This window comes from Calliphora vicina, chromosome 4 (assembly GCF_958450345.1).
Source record: "Calliphora vicina chromosome 4, idCalVici1.1, whole genome shotgun sequence".
Taxonomy (NCBI): domain Eukaryota; kingdom Metazoa; phylum Arthropoda; class Insecta; order Diptera; family Calliphoridae; genus Calliphora; species Calliphora vicina.
Window position 1 is genome coordinate 4,944,132 of NC_088783.1, and position 26,487 is coordinate 4,970,618.

Sequence of the window (26,487 nt, forward strand, 5' to 3'; positions counted from 1 at the left end):
AAACATTTTTCTTAAGCAAAAAATGTTAACAGGGCCGTAATAATAAGTTTTACTAGCCTTCGGCTTTAAATAGTAATTGTGTATGAGAGACTCAAAGGAAATGTGTATGATGACTTGAAGCTAAACTCAAAATAGATCTAATTCTAATACGTTTTACATTATAAATATTGCTTATGAAATATTTAAATGGCAAACTATGTATATTATTTATAATTTCCTTTAATAGTATTTTTTATACATATTTAAACATTTGAACTACAGTTTCCTTTTACCATTTTGCTTTGTTAGCTAAACTAAAGTTTTACTAAGCAGAATTTATAAAAGTCGGCGTTTGACAGACTTTTAATGCCATAGATCTGGATCATGTGACAATTGATTGTTTGAAGGAATTCGTTTTTTTATCACTGAAACTGGTAAATTTTATGCCACTTTATAATAGCGGTATGTGACATATCAAACGTTTTAGATTGTAACATGACCTGACTATAGCGGCTTACTTTCAATTTCCAAAAAAATCAAAAAAAACTTTGAAATAGTGTGACAAACGTTTTATTTGAACGTGTACCAATCTTGTTACCTCGTGTCTATACATTGACATGACATGTCTTGACATGATATTCTTCAAAATGATTGCCAAGAGTAACAATTATCAGGTGTAGCCTCCATTTATTAGTATTATGACAAAATTGCCAGAGCTTCAGCTCAGATAAATTTGTCTTGATAATATTTGTCAAGTAGACATGGGGTTACTAGTTAAAATGTAATTATAATGGTTGTAATTTTACGACATAAATCTTAAAAATATAAAATCATACTTGTACTATTAAGGTCAAAGGTATCTTTTACATACATAATATTGATATTAAGTGCTGGTTTACGTCAAGTTTACTTGAGCAAGTCATGAGCTTGTAGATGAGAGAGAAGAGGAGATTGGAAAGATTTTCCTCTTTTTCTTCTTGACATCTAAAAGATGCCAATTTTCTGCTAGGAGAGCGCCGAGTTAAACTGACAGGTATAATAACTCGAACCCGTTCCTCTCTTCAATACATCAATCACGGGACTAGTTCTATGTAAATTTGTTCTAATACATTTTTATTTTGTAGTGTTGTAGGATTCCATCAAGTGTAATTTATAAAAATCAGGAACTAATTCGATATCTTAATTCTTTAGGACTACAAACGTATTGAATTCATTCCTTTGAGGATTCAATCTTCATATCTAATTCCTTATAGAATCATTCTAGTTTTCTGTAATTCAATCCATTACTATGGTTTTTACGTTTTTAATAATTTAAAAACGTAACAAAAACCAATTTGAATGAAGAAAAAATTGTATCATTCAATTTGAATAAATATATTGGGTGTATGACTTAAAAATGCGGAAATTTTTTTTAAAATTTTTAGCTTTTTTGAAACATTAGTAAAATATAAATTAATTCAAAGTATTGGCCATTGTTAGCTATGACCTTTTCCCATCTTTCTGGCAACATATGGATTCCGAACCGAAATAACTCCTCAAGGACGAACCCGTTGAGGTCAAGAACGAATCAATCCAATGTCAGATACTCTGTTCTGAAGTGTATTCCAGAGAGAGCGTTCTGTATCGATCGACCAAAATGTAGTCGGACGGGGCATGGTCTGGACTATAAGGCGGGTGAGACAAAACTTCTCAATCACTTCTTTCTAAATAGTTTTCAACATGTGGCCGAACGTTGCCATTATGGAATATTACGGTTTCATATCTGGCTGTATATTCTTGGCCTTTTCCGGTCAATGCTCGCTTCAAACGAATCAGTTGCGTTCGGTACAGATTCCCTAGTTGTGACCCTTTTGGTCCCACCAAATACAGAATAGTATCTTAGCGCCATGGATATTTGGCTTTAGTGTCGATTCGGCTGGTTGGCGGGGCTTCACATAAGATATCCTACGCTCCGGATTAATGGATCCAGTTTTCTTTTATAGCTTTCAAGCGGCATTTCAGACATACAAAATCGCCTTTCATGGCCTCTCAGCTTCAATTCGATGAACCTTGCTGCTGAAAACGTTTTGAAATTGCTAATTGAATAGCTTCCAATGATTTAAAAAAGCTCTTGTTGAGTTTGACAACAATCATCATGGAATAATGCCTCTAATTCTTGGTCTTCAAACTTTTTTGGCTGTCTTGGGCGATCTTTGTCTTCCGTGTTAAAATCTGAACAGCTTCTGAACAGCACAAACCGTCTCACGCTTGTTGAAACCGATTAAACACATTCACTATAAGCATATGACGATTCGTTGGTACAAAATTCGATATTTCAAATATGTTTTCAAAAACAAAAACCGCATTAAAAAAATACGCCATATATTGTAAATCCCGCATTTTTAACTAATACACCCAATGAATATAAGCATTCAAACGATGAATGGATTCTGTTATGAATTAATTCCATTACGAATTGATTCAACAATGAATGAATTTTATTCAAATAAAAGCCTTAGTATTAGTGTTTGGGAATGGATTTATGGAATGAATTGCTAACACTATTTGATTCTCAATTAAGATTTTAGTGAATTTATATCAAATTTAAATAATTCTAAGCTTTATATTTATACAATATACTACTTAACTATTGCTTTATTATTTTTCTAAGTTACGTCCCTGTTTATCTGGTACGTAAAATTCAAATACATATTATAATATCACATTTATTTCTTTTTTTATTTTTAAGGCAACATAACGACAACAATAGTTGCAAATTATTTTCAAACCATTAAAGTCTACAATAGATGAGGTACTTATTTCTATTCTTTTGTAGACATAAATTTTGTACTACGAGTGTTTAGTTTAGTTTTTTTTGTTTTGTTTAAGAGTGTTGTTTATTTATCTACCTTTACTGGCTATAAAAATATCATGACTACCCCAACAAACCCAATAAACAAATTTTTATTTAAAGCCTAGGCCTTGTAAAAAGTTTTAAAAATATAACATTACAAAATAAAAATATACCCTTTTAGTTAAATGTCAATTTTTGTAGGAAAAGCTCTAACTCGATTTTCAAATAATTTTTGAGAGTTTTGCATACAAAAATTTTAAAATTGTTTTCCAGTGGTGTCTTTGAAACAGGACCTATTTGTTTCTTTGTTATCTATTTTGTTTACTGGGTATACTTTGGTTCTCTAACGACTAGTTATGTTTCTATTTTGCTTTGGACAAGAAAAAATATCTATGTGTAGATGAACATATTTCTATTTTTTTTATTTATTTTTCGTTTAGTCATTAAGATCTAGTTTATGGTTAAAGTATTAACTCCAAATGAAAGAACATTATTTTAATGTTTAGCCAATATGACCAAAACTAAAAAAGAAAAATCACGTAGGAGTGGTTCTAGGAAAGCATTTGGTCATAAACATTTTTTAAGGAGCTATAATATCGTTTTTCGTAGTTGGCTAAAAAGGTAGCTAAAAAACGATACTATAATAATCCATCTTAATGTTTATAAAATATTAAATATTGAGAAGCGATATGATAGTATTATTCCTTTAATGCATATTGTTGCCAATTGTCTACATTCCAGTTCCACTTAATTTTAGACGAATATAAGCTTGATGCTAATTCAGATTCTAATTCCGAAAAAACAAATGGAGTACGAAAAGTTTCAGCTAAAGAAATTCTAAATCAAATTAAAGCTAAAGGAAATATAATAAATAAAAATCAACTAAATATTTGATATTTTATAGAAAAATAAAAGTAAAAATCATGCATTTAAGGGTTATAACTTGAATATAATGGTAGGATAAAGCACACATTTTGTGATTTCTAAACATTTACGATATATACAAAATATTAACAAAATCTAGAGACAATTTCTTTGTGATATCTCAAGGAAGAAATTATTGATATTCGTATGAGAATATCAATAATTTCAGGGGTCTAATTAAAGCAGTCGAACACGATTGAATACTTATTCAAACATGCGATTTTATTATTTTTTTTCGGAAATTTATTTCAATTACGAGTGCGAAAATTTACCCCCAGCATTACAGCATTACATTTCAATTATTCAAATTTATTAAGTGCGTTTCGAATTAAGTGCGTTAACGAATTAAACTATTTTCTTAATACAAATATACAATGAAAACAGATTCAACAGCAACATATACATTTTTTTAATTACCTTAAAGAAAATATTGTCAAAGAAATTGTAACAATTTGTTAATTTCACATTTAATTCTTGTCGATTTACAAAAAACTTAAATTAATAGATGTTTTTAATATCCATACCTGTTGCAATCAATTTATACTTCCTTAAATGGCAAAAATCCAAACACGAATATTTGTACTTTATGGCCTGTCATTATATTAAATTGCGTGCTAAAATATTGAAATTTATTCAAATCGTTAACTGTGCAGCGCCAACACATTAATGGATTTGATGTGTAGAACTGATGATTTTCAATATAATTATAGCTTTAAAAAAATATTGATAAAAAATTAAAAACATTCAGCCTAACTATAAACGAATTTTTAAAGTTAATTTTTGTTAAAGTCGGCTTTATTTTAAAATAGAACTTTTGTTTTTTTTAGTACCATAAGAAATATTTTAAAATAGCTTTCGAATTATTTTCCAACTCATACTTTCAAATAAACGCAAATATTTTTCAATGAATGTAAATGAAAAAAAATTACAAAAAAATAAACTAAATGTACATAAAAGTTCAAAACAAAAAGCTTATTTTTATAATAATAAAACAACATTTTAAATTATAAGTATTTGAAATTTGTTTTATGGTACGAAATTTAAAATAATAGTCAACTTTATGGACTTAAAATAGACTTTAAGGCTTTTGTGGTTAGGGTGATTTTATAATTGTTTGAGAAATGTTTCTAACTGATGCAAGTCCGTTAATTTAATTTAAGCGGTTTTTGTTTTTAATAACTTATAGATATGTCATTTTAAGGATACATATGCTGAAAAACACCGACTGCTCACCTAAGCTTATGGAGACTGTATTCTTTTGATTTCTACGTGTTTTATTCAGAATTGGGAAGATCGCCCAGGCCAGCCAAACAATTTTAAAGATATAATTGGAGGCTTAGTGCTTGGAGATTGTTGCAAAACTCAGCAAGAGCTTGCAAAATCATAGGGAGGTACTCAAATAGCAATTTCAAAACGTTTACAAGCAGCAGGATTCATCCAAAAGCCGGAAAATTGGGTGCCATACGAATTGAAGCCGAGAGATCTTGAAAGACGATTTTGCATGTTTGAACGCTATACAAGAAAATCATTTCTGCACCGAATCATTACTTGCGATTAAAAATGGATACATTACAATAACCCGAAGCATAAGAGATCATATGTGAAGCCCGGCCAACAAGCTGAAACGATACCAAAACCAAATCCATGGCGCAAAGGTAATTCTCTGTATTTAGTGGGAGCAAAGGGTTGCTAAAATCTGCCCATTACAGGAAACCTGTACCGAACACAACTTATTCGTTTGAAGCGAGAATTGGCCGAAATATGCAGATAGACATGAAACCGTAATATTCCATCATGACAAAGCTCTGAAACTCTTTAGAATGAAGTGGTTGGAAAGTTTTGCCTCACCCGCTTTATAGTCCAGACTGTGTCACGTCCGACTACTACTTGTTTTAATCGATGCAGAACGCTCTCTCTGGGTTACTCCCTGTCTATACCTGATAAATTTTTATCATGATAAACGTCAAAATCGTTGTCAAGATAAAAAATTATCAGGTATAGTCTTCATTTATTAGTATTATTGCTTCGTTATGACAAAATTGTTAGTGCTTTTGCTCAGACAACTTTGTCTTGATAACAAACGTCATTAATTGTTATGATAAATATTTGTCAAGTATAGACAGGGAGTTACGTTTCACTTTGGAAAAGAAATTAAAAAAAAGTATTCCTCGGATCTATAATCCTAAATAAATAAATATGTTTAAATGAAAAAATCTTTCGCAAGAATTCGATCATTAAAATACTTTTATAGTAGTGACATTTGATAAACCCCCATTTTCTAAATATCTGGTTAACATTTTTCGTAACCATATACTTCCAATTAACATTTTTTTGTATGAAAACTGTCAGTATAACGTCACGATAAAAAATAACCCGAGATTGAGAAAATGGGGGTAAATTTGTTAAAGAATTATTTATAATGAAACAATTTAACTCATTGTTTATATACATAGTAATTTTTTAGAATAACTTTTGTCTTAGAGTCGTTTAGAATAATTAAAAATTGACAGATGTCACTTGACACATGCGATATGTCGCAAGCAACAATCATTAATAGAATTTTAAAAAGATAAATATAGGAACTTTACACAAAATAATGGAAATAAGTAAAAAAAATAAAAAATATGTGGAGCCTGTCTATTGATATTGTCTACAAATAAAGTAGATATTTCTAATTTAGCAAAAGTAAAGTCTATAGCAATTGAACGAAACTATGCTGAAACTTAAACCAATCAGCTGCAAACAGACATTGTTTAAAAAGCAATTAAACTAACATTTAAAATGTTTTATTTAAAACTCGTTCAAATTGTTCATAAAGATCTACAAGATCAGCGAAATTACAAAAAGCAATAGTATGTATGAAAATATTTCTGTGTATCCTAAACCAGTACCGGTATGTTGAACATGATACGATCAAATAAAACCCATGTTGCCAAAAAAGTAACAACAAGTGAAATGTAGAAAAATTCTAACACAAGATTTTTAATCATCCAAACAAACAGCTTTTAACAATTGCATAGAGTTGTATAGGTAAGAGACCATGACCACGAGTCTTTATTTATTTATTATCTACAATTACATGAAATTAAGATGCAAATAACATGTTTAACAACTGCTTGAATTTAAAATTATTTCTATTTGTAGTTGTTGTTATTGTTATTTGAAGATCTTTACCGCACATCATGTCAATTCAAGTTGGCAACATGGGCGTATGAAATATAAGATGAACAAAAACAAAACGATCAAATTGTACAAGTTTTTTTTAAATAAAAGATGCAATTGTTTTTTAATTTTAATAGGATTTATTTAGACAAATAGTAATGTAAAGAAAATATCACACTTAATAAAACAAAATCAAATTAATGTTTCGAAATCATGATTATTATTGCAACGCAATTCAATTTCTAAATCTTGCACATCAAATTAAGTTGTCCACTTAACTTCGGCCACATGGAGATATTCCGAGCAACAATACAAATTAATCTTTTTCATATTTAGTACGCTCATGCTGTTGATGATGATGACGACCATAATTGTTGGTGATAATGATAATTTTCTCCCCTATCTAAATGACAACAATCATTCAACTTCTTCTTTTTTATGTTTAATTTTGTTTGCTGTTCAATTTCTTAAGCATCCATATCTACAAGATTCATTTACAACACTTTTCAATTGTACTCGTGAGTGCAGTAGTTGTTTGGCGTTATTTCTTGAGCAATTTACAATTAAGTTTCTTGCTAAATATTAAAAAAACAAACGTTAATTTTTTAATAATGCCACTACATAAATCTTGATGATGTTTGGTAACGAACTAAACAGACAGATCGCTTATTTTTCACTTTAAACTGTTTGTTGTGTTTAAGGCAGAGCAAAGAAGGAATTCATTGTTCAGTTTTTGTTTTTAAATTTAATATTTATGTATAATTCATTTCATTTTGAGTATATTGTAGTGGTTTGTATAATTCTGCTACCGATTCGAAATGGTTAAAAGTAAACGGTAAACCTAATTTGGATTATTTCGGTTACGGTATTTTGTTATATTTCGATAACGCAATTTTAACGGTATTCGCTGTTAATTAGCTATCACTATTTTAATGATAGTTTCGCTCCAATTTAAATGATTAACAAACTTTACAAAAATTCTAAATATGCTGACATTCAAAGTATTGGCCATTAATATCTATGACCTTTATCCATCTTTCTGTCAACATACGAATTCCGCGCCAAAAGAACTGTTCATCGTTTGAGGCCAAGAACGAATCAAGCCAAGGTACTCTGTTCCAAAGTGAAGCGTATCCCAAATAGAGCGTTCTGCAACGATCGAAAACAAATAATAGTCGGACTGGGCACTATAAAGCGCGTGAAGCAAAACTTCCTAACCATTTCATTCTAAATACTTTTTAACAGGTATTGCAACATGTGGCCGAGCGCTGTCATGATGAAATATTACGATGTCATGTCTGGCCGCATATTCTGGGCGTTTTTCGGCCAATTCTCACTTCAAACGCATCAGTTGCGTTCGGTAAAGGTCCCCTGAGATGATCTTTCCACATTTCAGCAGCTCATAATATATATGACCCTTTTGCTTCCACCAAATATTTGGCTTTGGTGTCGATTCCGCTGATTGGCCGGGCTTCATATGCAATCTCTTACGCTTCGGTTTACCATAATGGATCAACTTTTCATCGCAAGAATAATTTAATCATCATTTCATGCAAAATCGTCTTTCAATGTATCTCAGCTTCAATTCGTATGGTACCCAAATTGCCTGCTTTTGGATGAATCCTGCTGCACGCAAAAATTTTGAAAAAGCTGCTTGAGTAGCTCCCAATGATTTTACAAGCTTTTGTTGAGTTTGACAACAATCTTCATGGAGCAATAGCTCTAATTCTTGGTCTTCAAACTTTTTTGGCTGGACTGAGCGATATTTTTCTTCCGTGTCAAAATCACCACTTCTATACCGAACAAACCATCTCTCGCACGTTGAAACCGATGGAACACATTCAAAATCGGAGTGCATCAGCTGCACTTTTTTCAAATTAAAGAAGTAAAGCAAAACTTCCCGCATATGACGCTTCTTGGCACAAAATTCGAAATTTTCGATGCATAAAAATGCTTAATAACTAAGTGAGAATAAATGTCTGATATGTGTCCTTCAAAATAACATATAAATTTTTTAAAAACAAAAAACTGCATTCAAAAGATACGCCATCTATTGTTCATCTCACATGTTTAAGTAATATACCCAATAATATGTAGATTAATTATCTTAATTATTTAAATTAAAAATTTGTATATTCATAATTAAAAATTATTTATAGAGTACCGTTAACGGTAGTTACGATTATATTGGTAACGGTAATTGCAGCTTTACGGTACCAGTAGTCGAGTTGAAAGCATATTTTGGGGATAATGGTAGCTTAGCAACATATTTTTTCCAATTAAAAACTTAAGAATTGATCAGTTATCATCTCTGCATGCAATGCTAATAAAGAAATTATAGAGTTTTATTACTGTGTATATTTAAACATAAAATAAACTGCATTTTAAAGTTTGTTTTTGTTCACCTTTTGCCAATAATTGCAGTGAAATTTGTCAAAAGTAACATTAAACATACTCATGGACTTTCCATTTTAGTATTATTAATAACATATTTGCTTGTTTCTTTCTTTTTTATTAAATAATTAACTGTTTAGGTATTAGGGTGTTCACATATTGTTGTACAAATTGTACAAATTCTCTTAACTCATAAAATAAATAAAACTCAAAAAGTAAATAAGGATTTGGTCCTGATTCACAAACACCAAAGAAAAACATTATTTAAATTTTTGTATGAAAATCATTCAGTTTTTAAATAATTCTTGAGAGTTTTTCATACTAAAATTTTAAAAATTGTTTTCCTTTCGTTAAGCCTTTTGTTTCTAATATGAAATTAGCATGCCAAACAATAATATTAATTCCTTTCGATATGGGCAGGTATTTGAATTTAACATTTTAAATCTAAAACCCATTTCTTTACACCTCTAATTAAACAATAAAGTTGCATACAACATTTTAAAGCTGATAGTCTGTTAACACCTTAATGTAGTCTTTAAAAAACGTACGTTAAAAATAAATAGCAATAATAATCAGTTCATTAAAACCACAAGTCAATCATTTATTTTGTTATATTAAACAAAAACAAACAAAAAAAATATTATTGTGTAAATAAAACTCTGAATTAAATCCAATATTGGTATAAAGATATCGGATTTTATATTAATATCGATTAGTTAAAATGGCAGGCACGTGTATTGTAGTACATTTTTGCTCAGGTTCCCAGCGGTTGCATACTCGTAACATTCGAGTGACCTTGACATCACCCTTACAACTGATGTAATGCTATTGCTATTTTATTTATTAAATATCAATGAAATTAATATGATTGATATGTGAATTGTTAAAATGAATTTTGTTGAAAACAAACTAAAGTTTTAAAACATTTATGCAAATCATTTTTTTAAAAGAAAAAAATTATTTTCAATCGAAATAGAAGACTTGAAATAGAAGAATTGTTACGAATTTGCATTAGCGATTTGAGTTTAATGGTCTGTAGCAACTGCCAGCAACATTCATCGTGTTTATAAACATTTCCATCAGTGGAAGCTTCTACTTATCAACAATGTTGATAGCATGCGGTTGTTAGCATTGTTTGTAAGTATGGCAACACTAAATGTTTAAGTTGCTAACATTAACATCGAAAGCTCTAGAATTCGAATATACGAGTTTTGACCGTTAATAGTGGCAGAGGTTGCAGTCGTGAAGGAGTTTAATTAGAAGCATCGTTAAGTAAAAACATCGACTGCATTGCCAATGTATATTTGTACATTATAAAGTTTGTAAACTGCTTTTATTTGCAATCAAAATTATCCGGTTAAAATGGTAAAAACGTAACAATATCAATTTTATCTGTGCAGACATAATACAGTAACTTTTAAATGAAAACTTATGCCGAAATTAAGTAACAAAAATATGTATCAGGCTATTCCCGATATATTGCAATATTTCATTGTGATTTTCAAACAAATTTTAAATCCATTTGACATTTCCGACCAACAAATTATATTAATGTCATGATTATGTTATTTTAAGTGGTAATGAGTTTAAAATGTTTCTAAATGTAATAAAATCTGATATCTGGTGGAATTAGGGTTTTTATCCCGGGAATTCCCAGTACAAATTTCCCTGGAATTTTGCCAATTTTTCACTACCCGATTCCCGGGATTTTTAGTCGGGAATCCCGGGAAAACTAGTTAGAACTCTATTTTTTTTTTACCAAAAAACCGTGAAAAGTTTTTTACAGTATTTTGCTTGTATCTTGGCAATAATATGAAAATTTAAAAAGAGAATTCAATATTTATAGAATTGATTTCTTATTGAATCAGTCTAATTTCTTTGAATTTCTTCTTCAATTCCATAAAAAATAGCTTCAAAAATTTATTAAATGATTAAATTATTCTTCAATTAAAATCTAGTACTAAAAGGTTTAAGACAATTTTTTCAATTAATTTTGTAAATGATTTGATTTAACAAAAATTTAATCATTCAAAGTTTGAATAAATTCTGTTATTAATTAACTTAAAAAATTAATTCAGTTTAAACAAAGGCTTTGGAATGAATCAAAAAAAAATATTAGCAATGGATTTATGGAATGAAAGGCTGACATTTTTATACCCTTCAGCTTCGTGAGAAGGGTATATATAAGTTTGTCATTCCGTTTGTAATTTCTACATTTTTCATTTCCGACCCTATAAAGTATATATATTCTGGATCCTTATAGATAGCGGAGTCGATTAAGCCATGTCCGTCTGTCTGTCTGTCTGTCTGTCTGTCTGTCTGTCTGTCTGTCTGTCTGTCTGTCTGTCTGTCTGTCTGTCTGTCTGTCCGTCTGTCTGTCTGTCTGTTGAAATCAGTTTTCTGAAGACCCCAGATATCTTCGGGATCCAAATCTTCAATAATTCTGTCAGACATGCTTTCGAGAATTTTGCTATTTAAAATCAGCAAAATCGGTCCACAAATGGCTGAGATATGAGGAAAAAACCAAGACTACCTCGATTTTTGACCTATTTTTTTACCTATATCTGGATTACTAAGACATTAATATAGACAATATGGATATCTAATGATAGATATTTCAAAGACATTTGCAAACGTCTTATATAAGACCATAGTAAGTTGGACCTACAATGGGTCAAAATCGGGAAAAAATTTTGAACCCGAATTTTTTTTTTTTTTTTAAAAAATTTTAAGAACAAAAAAAAAATTTTAAAATTTAAAAAAAAATTTTAAAATTTAAAAAAAAAAATTTTTTAAATTTAAAAAAAAAAAAATTTTTTAAATTTAAAAAAAAAAATTAAAATAACAATCGAAAAATTTTTTTTTTCAAAAAATTCAAAAAACAACTGGAAAAAAATTAAATTTTGTTTACCTAAAAATATTTAAAATTTTGAAGTATAATTTGGTGAAGGGTATATAAGATTCGGCACAGCCGAATATAGCACTCTTACTTGTTTAATAACGGATTAAGATTTTAGTGAATTAAGCTGAAATTTTATTAATTAATTCGAAGCTCTGATATTTAATTATTATAACACTAAGTTTTTATATGAAATTTGTCTATAATATTGCTAATTTACAGTATCATTATATATTTCGGGAATAGCCGGGTACCCAGGAATGTAGAAAAAAATTTCTCTATTCCCGGGAATCAAAAAAGGTCGGGAAATTAAAACCCCTAGGTGGAATAAATATGAATGCTTAAAGAAAGTGAGTGAAATTTCTTGACTTCTCACAAAATAGAAATGATGAATATGTGAATGAAATTAAGCTGATTGCACTAGGTCAGTAAACTTTTAAGCTGAATAAATACGTTTCCAAATATGAAAAAACAAACCCAAAAATAATATTTATTAAATAAAAAGGTGTGGAATAAACAAATTAGCAAACACGTGAATACGATTTTAAGTTAGCTTGAATATATTTAATTATAGCTATTGTTATTTTTAATTAAACAAAAAATCCCTTTGTTCTAGAATTTAAAGCAAAAAAGAAAACATTTAATACGTATGTATTTGACTATGTCAATATTTGCAAAAAAATAAAACAAACAAAAACATACAATTTAAATGACTAAACGAATTCAAACATAAATAAAAGATGGAAAAAGTCTTTCACAGTCACACAAAACCAACATTTTTATTTGAAATTGAAATGTGAAAGAAATTTTCAAAAGCATAAATTGTTAACAACCGTTAAAGCAATTAAATTTAAACAACCAACCAACAAAATGATTTCTAACTTTTCAAAATATTTACAAAAAAAAAATCAATAGCTAAAACTAAATAAAGTTTAGTTTTGAAATCAAAGATTTTTTAATAAGAAAAGCAGGTGATAAAACTTCAAAGAAACATAATGATTAATATTGACATACATAGTAAGTATATGTTTGGAAGATTGGTTATTATTTTGCTGGGTTTCATTTTAATAAAACAATACAAAAGTACTTTTTATACAATGTCTCTTGTCTTCTATTTCAATGACGAAATTATTACTACTTCAGCATTAATTTTTTATGCAGCTAGAAGCCAAATAATCTGTTATTTTTTTTTTTTTTCTATTTTGCAATGAAAATTTGTCTAACCACAGCCATTTTGAAAGGCTTTTGTTATAAAGTTTTCATAGTCAAATATTGCTGCAATATCAAAAAAAAAGTAAGATTTTTATAACCTGCAATTTTTTTGTTTTTTTTTTTGGTTTATTAACGATTCGTGTTTAGTTACGCCTCTTAAACAGTTTTTAGTGTTAAAAGAAATAAATTTTGAACGTGGCTTAAAGTCTTAAAAAATGTTTTTGATTGGAATAACATTAAAATGTTAGAAAAACTCCTGTTATTCCAGCTTTTTTTTTTTTTGTTTTTTTTTTCTTTCCACTTCGATACCCTGTCGAAATCCCAAGATAAGCAGATGCAGAGATTGTCTTTCAATAAAAAAATAACTATACTTAACCATACAACGAGTACATACATACGAATTGTAAATGAAAGCCACAAAACTTATAAATGATTGCTGGCTTACTATAATATTTTCCTTTTGTTCAATCAGTTTAGTGGAGTGCAGCGGAGTTGAGTTTAGTTCAATTCAGTTCAGTTGAGTTGAGTTATTTTTTAAAAGTAGTTTTCTATAATTTCCTCCAAAAAGGAAAAATCCAATTTCTTTCCTTTCCGTTCAAATTGTATTAAAATTATTATAATTATAGATAGAAAGAAATAAATTGGCTGTAATAATAATGTATACATACTTATTATTGTATTAAATTATAGGTAGTGATTTTCAAGTTAACCCAGATTTAACTAATTGGATTGTAATACTATTCTTGAGGATGCTTTCGAAATCAAATTACGTGCTTTTTAATAGATAACAGACATTTTGTAAAGCAGAATTTTTAAAAGAGCTGAATAACTTCAATTCAATTTAGAAATAGTGAAGGTATACAATTCCTCAAACAAAAACCATTTAATATTTCAATATTTTTCAAATCGAGAAACATATTAATAAGGCGTCTGTTGCCAACAATGCTCGATTTGAATTGTGCCACAAGTAATGATGCCAACTATTTATGAGCATTTCATCCGATACCTCCTCGCCACGTGTTGTACGAAATTATGTAAATAAAGATAGTATAAGAGACAATGATATCATCATTGCAAGCGATTCTAATGTCCATCAGACTCTGTATAAAAGCTCTGATCGACGACCAACGTACATATGTAAGTGTAAAATACCAATGCTATTCAATAGAATCAGAAAACATTTAGCCATTGACATTATGTTGGTAGATTACACAGACACCGTTATGCTTATCGATCATCATAGATTTATGTTTATGATGCTACTCTGGACGGCTCCGTGAATTTCTTATCTATGAAACAGCAGATTGAGATCGGTATTAGCGAATAGATGATCTTGAACTCCGGATGTCTCTCTGACTACCTATGATCTGATCCGTTTTCCAGGAGGAAATTTACGCCATAGCTTCGGGTGCGAAAATAATACTGAAATTCAATCTAGAGTCGTTAACCGTTTATAACTACGCAGCAATTAAGGCCCTCAGTTTGAAGTACTTCATTGTCTTCAATTCCTAACCTAGTTAGTCCCGGTGCACACTGTGAAACATTTGCTGCAAAACATTTTTAAATTCTCTTTTGAAACTGCATTCGTGTCCACACAGTGAAGTTTTTACTTTCAGTTTTTTACATTTCTGTACAGAACGAATATGAACGAATAAATGTAGATGACATACTCAACAAAAACTTTCATGTACATGAAACAGAGTACCCTTTTCCATTCCTCTTTCTCCTTTCATCAACAAACTCAAATGATTTGCAGCAAATGTTTCACAGTATGGATGGGGACTTAGGGAAGGTTGTCCAAGTTGTTTAGTATTGTACATTTATTGGGTGTATGACTTAAAAATGCGGGACTTAATCAAATTTTTGGCTTTTATTTTGTAACATTTGTACAATATGAATTTATTCAAAGACTATAACCTTTTGCCATCATTCTGACAAGATATGAAATCCAAGCTAAAAGAACTGCTCATCTTTTGAGGCCAATGACGAATCAAACCAATATCGGATACTTTGTTTCAAAGTGAAGCGTAACCCAGAGAGGGCGTTCTGCATCGATCAAAACAAATAGTATTCGGGCGGGGCAAGGTCTGGACTATAAGGTGGGTGAGGCAAAACTTCCCAACCACTTCATACTAAATACTTTTTAACAAGTATTACAATATGTGGCCGAGCGTTGTAACGCTCGCTTCAAACGAGTCAGTTGCGTTCGGCAAAGCTTCCATATGATAGTCTGGCCAAATTTTAGCAAATTTTTCATAATAGATAGGACCCTTTTGCTCCTTTCGAGGTCTCTCGGCTTCAATTCGTATGGTACCCAATTTCCACATTTGCTGCTCGCAAATGTTTTGAAATAGATGTTTGAGAAGCTCCCAAAGATTTTGCAAGCCCTTGTTGAGTTTTGCAACAATCTGCATGAAGTAATGCGTCAAATTCTTGGACTTCAAACTTTTTTTGCTGGCCTGGGCGATCTTTGTCTTCCATCAAAATCAGTAATGCAGAACTTCCCATATGACGCTTGGTTGGCATACAAATTCAACATTTTCGAAGCGATAACAAAAAGTTTTTGTTTACTAGAGTAATGCTCAATTACTAAGTGAGAATAAATGACATTATTTTACATGGTTGAAAATCATACTTAAACAAAATATTTTCTTAACACTGACGACGGTCTTATTAAGTTTTATTTCCACTAATAATAATGTATTTATTAAATTAACTATCTGTCTGTTCTTGTAATAAAATTCAAAATATTATAAAATTTTAGATAATCAATGTTGTTGCAATTTAGAAGAAATTTATTTCTAAGTACATATAAGTATGATCCAAATCTTAACACAATTTCCTTTAGTTAAACCGTTAAGAATCGAAGAAACCAACACATAAAGTTAAAAAAAGAACAACCTACAAAAAAATAAAAAATACAAATATAAAAGAACGCTGCAAATAAGTCAATGATCAAGTTGCATGATACAAGTACGTACTTGTCGTACTCTCCTCGTACATTTAAAGAAAATTGTGCAGACCATAGTTAATAGCTTGTTATACAACTTTCGTAGTGGCATCTTTAAGATTTGCAATAAATTTCAAACAGTAAGAAGTAAAATAAATGTTAAAATTTCTTAAACACACAGAGAAAGGAGAAAAATATAAAGAAGCAGAAGCTGAAAAAGTAGAAGCAGAAGGAAAAAAATACGATCTAATTGAAACTGGATCAACAAGATCTAATGAAAATGCAGTTACTTCTTGCTGACTATTGCACATTTACTCTGTGGTATGAGTACCCGAATGAATGCATTGCCAGCTAGCAGGCATTAAACTTGATCATCAGCTCTTTTATTTCTAGTGTGTGTTTTTTGTTTTGTATTTTATGTTTTGTGATTGCGTTATGTGACATACAATCGGATCAAAGAAAAATAAATTTATTTAATTTTTTTTTCTTTAAATATGAATGAAATGCAAGAATAGAAGAAAATAGCTACAAGACCATGTATCACGATTTTATTGCATTATTTTTGTAAGCCTTTAATACATTACTTAAGTTATACCACCTTCAACATGGCAAATTTTTTGCATAAATGATCAAATAAACATAAATCAAATGCAACATAGAGTCATAGAAATTTAATTCATTTTATGATAACGTCATTTAGTTTTTTTCCAGGAGATAAAAGCGTCAACAATGAAAGCTCTCGTAGGCGGACACCGACCGTAGGAGCATTATATGCGGGAAGTTTTGCTTTAATTTGAAAAAAGTGCCGCTGAAGCTCATCGATTGCTCACAGTACCTTATGGACAATGTGTTTCATCGGTTTCAACGTGCGAGAGATGATTTGCGCGGTTCAGAATTGGTGAGCCAAAAAGATGAAAATTGTTGTAAAATCATTGGGAGCTACTAAATCAGCAATTTGCGAGCAGCTATCTGTCGAATTGAAGCCGACAGACCTTGAAATACGATTTTGCAAGTCCGAAATGTTGCTTGAACGCTATAAAATAAATTCATTTCTGGACCGAATCATTACTTGTGATTGGATCCATTACGATAACCCAAATCGTAAGAAATCGTATGTGAAGTCCGGCCAACCAGCCGAATCGACACCAAAGTCAAATATCCATGGCGCTAAGGTAATGCGCTGCATTTGATGTGGCCAAAAGGTTCCAATCTATCACAAATAACCTGTACCGAACACAACTGATTCGTTTGAAGCGAGCATTGGTCGAAAAACGCCCAGAATGCGGCCAAGCTGTAATATTCCATCATGACAACACTCGGCCACATGTTGCAATACCTGTTTAAAACTATTTAGAATGAAGTGATTGGGAAGTTTTGCCTCACCTGTTATAGTTATAGTCCAGACCTTGCACCGTCCGACTACTATTTTTTTCGATCGAAACAGATCGATGCCTATTCTCTCTGGCATAGGCATCACTTTGGAACAAAGCATCCGCAATTGGCTTGATTCGTTCTTGGCCTCAAAAGATGAGCAGTTCTTTTGGCCTGGAATCCATATATTGGCAGAAAGATGGGAAAAGGTCATAGCTAACAATTGCCAATAGTTTAAATAAATTTATATTGTACAAATGTTGAAAAATAAAAGCTAAAAATTTAAAAAAAAAATTCGCCATTTTAAGTCAAAAGACTATTTGCAAGATCAGGGATTGAATGTTGGATATTACTTATTAAATTTTTTTGTTTAAAGAAATAAAATTTCGAAGATTTCAAAAAATGGACATCTGCGTTGCTAATGATATGGAAAAGGTTCTGTGATTTCTATAACTATATGCTATGTGTTGAACCGCTTCCCTGTGTAACGTAAAATTAGGCTCAGGTTTATCTTTCATTCCGAATTTTATCCGGCTTCATGAGTTGTTTTAAGGAAAAAATCTGTCCGCATCCGGTCAAGAGAGCGTCCGCCTAACAGAGATTAATTTATTCTAAAAATACTAACAAAAGCATGGTACCGGGCAATTGGTTTGTCTGCGGGAGCTGTCCGTAGATGTGTTACAAATGATCAGATAATCTAATGTGTCCTACCTTTAGTGATGTATTAAAAATACTAAAATAAAATATGATTCAAAACTAAGATAGAGAAAAAAAATCAAATTTGCTGGCATTGATTTTCAATGAGATGTGATGACGCTTCTTAAACGTGTTGTTGGTGTTGCAAACTGCATTAAACACGTTGAAAACTGCAACCACAACAAAAATATAAAGAAATAGAAAACATGAGCAACATATGCATCTGTACTTACATACATCCACAGATATACATATATTTATTCAATGACAATATTTTGCAACTTGTAATGTTGCACATGCATTTTTGAAATAGTGGCACGTTAACTCGACAATACAACATTGTAAGTTTTAGTGAGAAAAATGTTTATTTCTTTTCATTACGTAGTAAGAAATCATCTTTTTTACTCTTGCCAAAAGAGTTGCATCTGAAGCATCTTGCAGCAGGCGTTAACTGTAACAAACCATGTTTAGAAGAAGAGTATGAAAAAGCAGTTAGTACTGAGGCCTGTAGACTCAATTATAATTCATTGAGATTGAGATTTTCTCTACAAGACTCGATCTCATTTTGCTTTAATTTATTTCTTTAACACGCATTAAAATAATAATAATAATGAATACAACAATTTATCATTAGATATTTGCAGATGTTGTCTCTTAGTCGTGTGCCATGCTGCTGCATAGATTGTACTGCATATATAAATATTTTTATAAAATTAAAACTGGGAAATTCGTACTCTTAGCATGAAATTTTTCATCTTGCTGTTGAAATCTAAATTTTCTATGCAATTTCGTTTCCATATGTTTGCAGATACTTTGGCTGATGACAATCATTGTTGTGGCTAAATGAACGCCATCATCATCATCATTTGCATCAGCATCAACATCAACATTATTTACTTTGACACTTTTAATTGAAGGTCGCATTTTGAAGTTATATTTTCTGAAACATCTAAGATTGTGATAATACAATGAATGATCTTGAGTAATATTTTTGCAGTGTTGTTCATTTGCTTTCATTACTATAAATTGCAATTGTTGGAAACGAAAGAGTTGAATTAAATTATTTCTTCTTTTTATCACGTCCATAGAAATAAATGTGAGTAATTAAGTCACATTTAGAAAAATATGCAACTGTTAAATGTTTATTTTAATCGATCTTACCGCAAACGGTTAATACATAATTTCTTTTTGATAAAACCAACCAACAAAAGCTAATTATAATCTGCATTTTTTAGCTTTCGTTAGAAAGACTTAAAGTGATTTGGCAAATTGCTTGTGATTTATTCCAAATTCGGCATTTATTTCATAAATGGCTAAAACAATTCTATTGTAAATTGTGATAGTTTTTGCATGACAAAAAATCTGAATTTGTTTTTTGGAGCTGTTTAAAATGGTTTTATGTTTTAAACCATAGATTTGTCAATTTCCAAATTGTGCCCGTAATTGGAAATTTTAATGGAGATTAAAGAAATTCGTTTAATTTGTCTGTTACTATTACAATTATTTAAATTTGATATTAACTATTACTTATTTTACTATAACAAGTATTTATATAGTATAAATAATAGAAATTTTATTTATTATTAGAGGTAAATATTCGCTTAAGGTAAATTTAGTTTATTAACTGTTACAGTTAATGCGCCACCCAAAAATTAACAAAATAGGTTGAACCGTTAAAATATGTTGGATGAAATTATTGGGTGATGCGAGATTTTTTGCTTTAATTTTGAAATATTTGTACTATATAAATTTATTCAAAGTATTGGCCATTGTTAGCTATTATTAGCTTTCTGGCGACAAAGGAACTGCTCATCTTTTGAGGACAAGAACAAATCAAGCCAATATCGGATACTCTGTTCCAAAGTGAAGCGTATCCCAGAGGAGCGTTCAGCTTCGATCAATGCAAATAGTAGTCGGACGGGGCAAGGTCTGGAATATAAAGTGGGAGAGGGAAAACTTCCCAACCATTCCGTTCTACATACTTTTTAACAGGCCGAGCGTTGTCATGATGGAATATTACAGTTTCATGTCCGGCCTCATATTCTGGACGTTTTTCGGCCAATGCTCGTTTCAAACGAATCAGTTGTTTCTCTATGATAGTCAGACTAAACTTCAGCATTTTTGCTCCGACCAAATGCAGGTCCAAATGCTTTGGAGTCGTTTCGGCTGGTTGGCCGGGCTTCACGTACGATCTGTTAAGCTTCGGGTTATAGTAATGAATCTATTTTCCATCGAAAGTAATGATTCGGTTCAAACATTATTTTCTTTTTGAGCGTTTAAGCAACATTTCGGACATGCAAAATCGTATTTCAAGGTCTCTCGGCTTCAATTCGTATGGATCTAATTTCCCTGATTTTGGATGAATCCTGCTGCTCGTAAACCTTTTGAAATTACTGCTTGAGTAGCACACAATGATTTTTACAACAATATCCATGGAGTAACGCCCCCAATTTTTGGTCTTCAAACTTTTTTGGCTGGCCTGGGCGATATTCTCTCGCACGTTGAAACCGATGTGCTTCAAAACTTCCCGCTTTGTTGGTACAAAATTCGACATTTACGAAGCTGTCTTAAACAAAGTCTCATTTTACCTCATTCAAGAAAATTTGCCTTTTTTGAACATATTAAGTTATTATACCCTTCACCTTCGTGAGAAGGGTTTGTAATTTCCTCAATACAATTTTCCGACCCTATAAAGTATATATATTCTGGATCTTTATAGATAGCGGAGTCGATTAAGCCATGCCCGTCTGTCTGTCTGTTGAAATCAATTTTCTGAAGACCCCAGATATCTTCGGGATCCAAATCTTCAATAATTCTGTCAGACATGCTTTCGAGAAGTGTCCTATTTAAAATCAGCAAAATCAGTCCACAAATGGCTGAGATATGAGGAAAAAACCAGTACATCCTCGATTTTTTACCTATTTTTTACCTATATCTGGATTATTAAGTCTTTAATATAGACAATATGGATATCTAATGATAGATATTTCAAATACCTTTGTAACGACGTATATAAGACAATAGTACGTTGGACCTACAATGGGTTCAAATCGGAAAAAATATTTTTTTTTTTTAACCCGAATTTTTTTTTTTTTAACCCGAATTTTTTTTTTACCAAAAGTTTTTTTTTCGTTAAATATAAAAAAACAATTAAAAAAAAAAATGAAAAAAAATTGTTTACCTAAAAATATTTAAAATTTTTATTTTGAAGTATAATTTGGTAAATGGTATATAAGATACGGCACAGCCGAATATAGCTCTCTTACTTGTTTTTATTAATTTCATTTAGAATGTACAGTGTAATTGATATTTATTTGTTGATTTTTTCACCAAAAACTCGACTTTAGCTGTATTTTTCTTTTTTATTGGCCGACATTACACCAAGTAGCACTTTTGTATTTCTTTATAATGACTCAAATTAGCCTCAAATGACTTAAAGAACTTAACAGGCCATAAAATACCTCTACAATTATGTTAGACTTTTATCTTTTAATAATTTCCTATTGAATAACAAAACGTGTAAATTTGTTATTTTATTTAAGCTCTTCTAATTAAATACAATAAATTTAAAAATGTTTTCTAATGCAACATTATATAAAATGGAGTGTGTCTTTATCACAATTAACTGTTGTATGTAAATTACAGACCGTTATATCAACTCAAATGCTTTGTTGTTGAAAAGATGACATTTTTCAAACATAATAAATGGCTTTCGTTCAATCAATAAAATGTATCAAATAAAAACAAAATATACCATTGATTGAGTAGTACTATAGATATAGAAAACATAGTTGAGTTAATCAATTAATTTAATGTCTTTTTTATGGATTTCTGTTTATGGCAGCCGGCAGACAGAAATTATTTTCAACAACAATATAACTGCATCATGTCTGCTCTTTAAGTCTCTCCATATGTTGTCTATCTAATATTTATTTTGTAAGTATTACACAAATTTAATAATAAGAAATAAAAATTTAGATCACATTGGCTGAGAATGTAAAAAATTAAATTTATATAATTTACTCAACTCTTTTGTTGAAAATTCTATGGTTTTTAAATTATGTCAGCTTTCATTAAGAAATTGTTTACCGTTTTAGTTTTTTATATTGTTTATTGGTATTTAAATATCAAACTTAAGGGATTAATACAGATTAAGTACAAGCGGAAATGTTTTGAATGAATGATGAATAAATAGAACGAATTCTATCATTGAAATTGAGTTCTTTAGAGAAATTGGTTCTGTAAGACCGATCAATTTTGTGTATTTATTTATGTATATTATATAGCTTACATATAAAAACTAATATAAAACATGAAATATCTTTACCATTTAGCAATTCCAACCAATTCCAATTAGTAGAAAAGTTCACTTCACTACGTCCAGACTATCAATAGTTTTATATGGTCAAGAACAAATTGTCTGAACTATGAACACAAATTTCCACACGAGATTGATTCTTCTGTGGAAATGAGCGGAGTGAACAACTTGATGTCTTGTTAGGTTAAAAACAAACATTTCCTCTCTTATCATCATGTCATGACCTGTAAACACTTTGAGAAATATTTGACCCCGATTCTCACATTTAAATCGTAATGGGGAATAAATTGATCGATACGGAGCAGGAGAATTTAGTCTGAAATCATGTCAGCTTTGCAAGAATGCATAATTTTCTATTCATATGTATATGTGGTTTTAAATAAAACTAAAGAATCTAGCTAAACAGCTGATTGGATTTCTGTTACTAAAAAAGGATTCAATTAAAATTCCAATTATTACTTATTATTTTCTCTCGCATGAGTATGACTTAACCCCTTAAGACACAACTGTAGAACAACATTTAATACAGTTTCCTGTAGACACTCATACTCACAATGGCATAGTGGTCCAAACAAATGAACAAGAAGAGATGATGATGATGATGAAACTAAGACGTGAAACGTGATGTTTGTACGAGTCTAAAGAAAGAAAAAAAACATATTTCAGTTCACAATTCACATACAAAAGCTGCACGCTGCATGTTCTCCATGTTGCCATCACCAACTCCATTACCATTTCCATCAACATTCCAATGGAGCAAAACTAATGTGTATAAAATAGAAACCGTTTGGCGCGACATAATTCACATTAGAGTTCCCCTTTTTTTATTTCATATTGTATTCATGGAGTTGGCTGTTGTAGTTATTGTTGTTTTTAAGATTTTCACAAAAAAGACAGACTTGTGGTAAAACAATTGTTTTGAAAAAACATTTCAATACGAACACAATCTTAACTTAGCTTAAAGTAAATTTTGAATGCTGAAAAAAATGAAATGAACAAAAACGATTTCAAAAGCACAAAAAACATGATTCATATGGAGAGGTTTATGATGCTTTTGATATAAAAGTGTTTTTACATTTTGAACATATTTCAAAAAAAAGGTCTTTGACCCTTAAACTCTTTCTTTAATGTAAAAACAAAATCACAAAAATATTTGTTTGTAATATTTATGTATATTTGAAGTGAATAATGTTTTGAAAAATATTTCGATTTATAAAAATTCTGTCATGGAATTCTTAAATAAAGGATCCATATGTACTCTTATTTGTATTAAATATGTACTTAAGTACTTTTATCTGTCAAGTGAAATACATTTTGAAACTGAAATCAGCCATATTGTTTGGTTACTTCTTCTAAAAATAACTCCCCACATGGCGTGAAATTATTTTCGAATTTATTGTACTTTTTTTTATCTTATGACTTGCACATTTTACCGATATGACTGACTCCCTCATTAAAATGTATATAAAAACAAGTAAGAGTACTATATTCGGCCGTGCCGAATCTTAAATACCCTCCACCTAAATATGATGGTATAAAAACTGAAATAATATAACAGTTGTTAGAAAGACTAGTTTACGCAGAAGATATTTTATTTCAAATGTACAAAAAAATGTATCTAATTCAGCAATTTATAACTGAAATTCCTATTAGAACGTATGAAATTTAACAATTTATATACTTAATAATTAGTTAATACGTTTGGATCAACATTTTTCCCTTTTAACCTCAAGTGAAGGAACAGAGTATAAAAAAGGGTATACAAATATATTTAGACAAATTTCAAAATATTTGGTTATGGGACTTATGTGGGAGCTATAACCTATTATGATTCGATTGTCATTAAATATTTTTATGTATTTATATGAGAGCTGTGGCCAATTATCTGTGTACTACTTTGGTTTAATATATGGATGCTATGACCTATTATGGTCCTAAGTATTTTAGGGCTATTTTTGTAGAATTTCAAGAGTGGACCTTTTATGGTAGCTATGGCGAATTATGGACCAATATTTAAAAAATCTTGTAGTACGAATCTTGGTTACAAATTACTGATCGGTGTAAAATTTTGGTTCAGTACAGATTTTTTTTGGATATTTGTGCATGTTAATGTGTTTTCCTGAAGTGGTTCTTATATGGAGGTTATGACCAATTATGGGCCTATCATCATAAAATTTGGAACATCGATTTTTGTATATATTGAATAAATTTGTTTTGAATTTCAACCTGATAACTATATTTTTAAGAAATTTATGAGGATTTTAGTGATTGGACCTTATATAGTGGACCTTATATAGGAGCTATGGTTAAATATGGACCGATATTCACAAAATCCAGAAGTATGATTACTGGATACAAATTACTGATCTGTGCGTAATTTCATTTTGATATCGATATGTTTTTAATACTTTTTAAGTTTAATATCTTTTTTCGGAAATGGGCCTTATAGGGGAGCTATGACCAATTATTGGCCAATCTACATAAAATTTGGTACAGTGATATCTATATATATGAGTATAATTTTTGTCGAATTTTAGCATGATAAAGGTATTTATAAGAGATTTATGAGAACTTAACTGATTTTTGGAAGTGGACCTTATATGGGAGCTATGGTCAAATATGGACCGATATTCACAAAATCCAGTAGTATGATTTCTAAATATAAACTATGGATGTGTGTGAAATTTTGTTTTGATATTGATATTTTTTTAGATATTTATGTAGGTTATTGTGTTTTTCGGAAGTGGTCCTTATATGGGAGCTATAACCAATTATCGGCCGATCTTCATAGAATTAGGTACAACGATTTTGGTATATATGGGGATTATTTATGTCGAATTTCAACTTGATAGCAACATTTATAAGACCTTTATGCTTATTTAAGGGATTTTCGGAAGCGTACTTTATATGGGGGCTATGGTCAAATATGGGCCGATCCACGAAAAGTTTTGTAATATCATTTTCTTTTATCACGAAACTTATTTTTGCTGAATTTTATATGGATATTTCTATTCTGTAGGCATTTATAGACCATAGAACCATATTTCGGGAAGTAATTTGTATGGGGGCTAGGAGAAATCTTGGACCGATTCTTATAATTTTCACCAGAGTTACGCCTTTTATCATAAAAGTAACGAGTGCAAAATTTTATGATATTAGCTGCAATATATTTACAAAAAATGTCCAAATATATGTGAAAATTATCAATTTTTTTTTGAGGTTGTTCCACATTTTAATTCATAACTTTGGTTCCACTGTACCGATTTTCCTGATTTTCAATACCAAACTGCTTAGGACAATAGTAAACTTTTGTCTTGCAACTCTATTAAGTTTTTTTGCGTATTTTGGACGTGAGCGTGTTTTACACAGACAGACAGACAGACAGACGGACAGACAGACGGACATGGCTCAATCGACTTAGAATTTCATAAGGATCAATAATATATATACTTTGTTGGGTCTCAGATGAATATTTCTCAATGTTACACACGGAATGACAAACTTATATATACCCTCATTCACCACTTATGGTGGTGGAGGGTATAATAAACTTGTAGTTAGTTATCTCTCTATATACAGATGCTTATACATACAGTGCTAAATATGTACATTTTTTTGTCATTATGTACCAAATCAAATTGTATATTTGTACGCAAATTAAAATACAATAGGTGTGACTAGTATCTGTATCTTTGAAAGAAATAATAATTAATCAGTCTCTAAATGTTGTTTTAAATTTTAATGAAAAT

At 30.2% G+C, this 26,487-nt stretch overlaps 1 protein-coding gene across 2 annotated transcripts in view; it reads right to left on the reverse strand.

Annotated features, from left to right (window-relative positions):
- singed (fascin domain-containing protein singed) overlaps positions 1-26,487 on the reverse strand; it is a 65,929-nt gene that overhangs the window by 22,483 nt on the left and 16,959 nt on the right. The window lies entirely within an intron of this gene.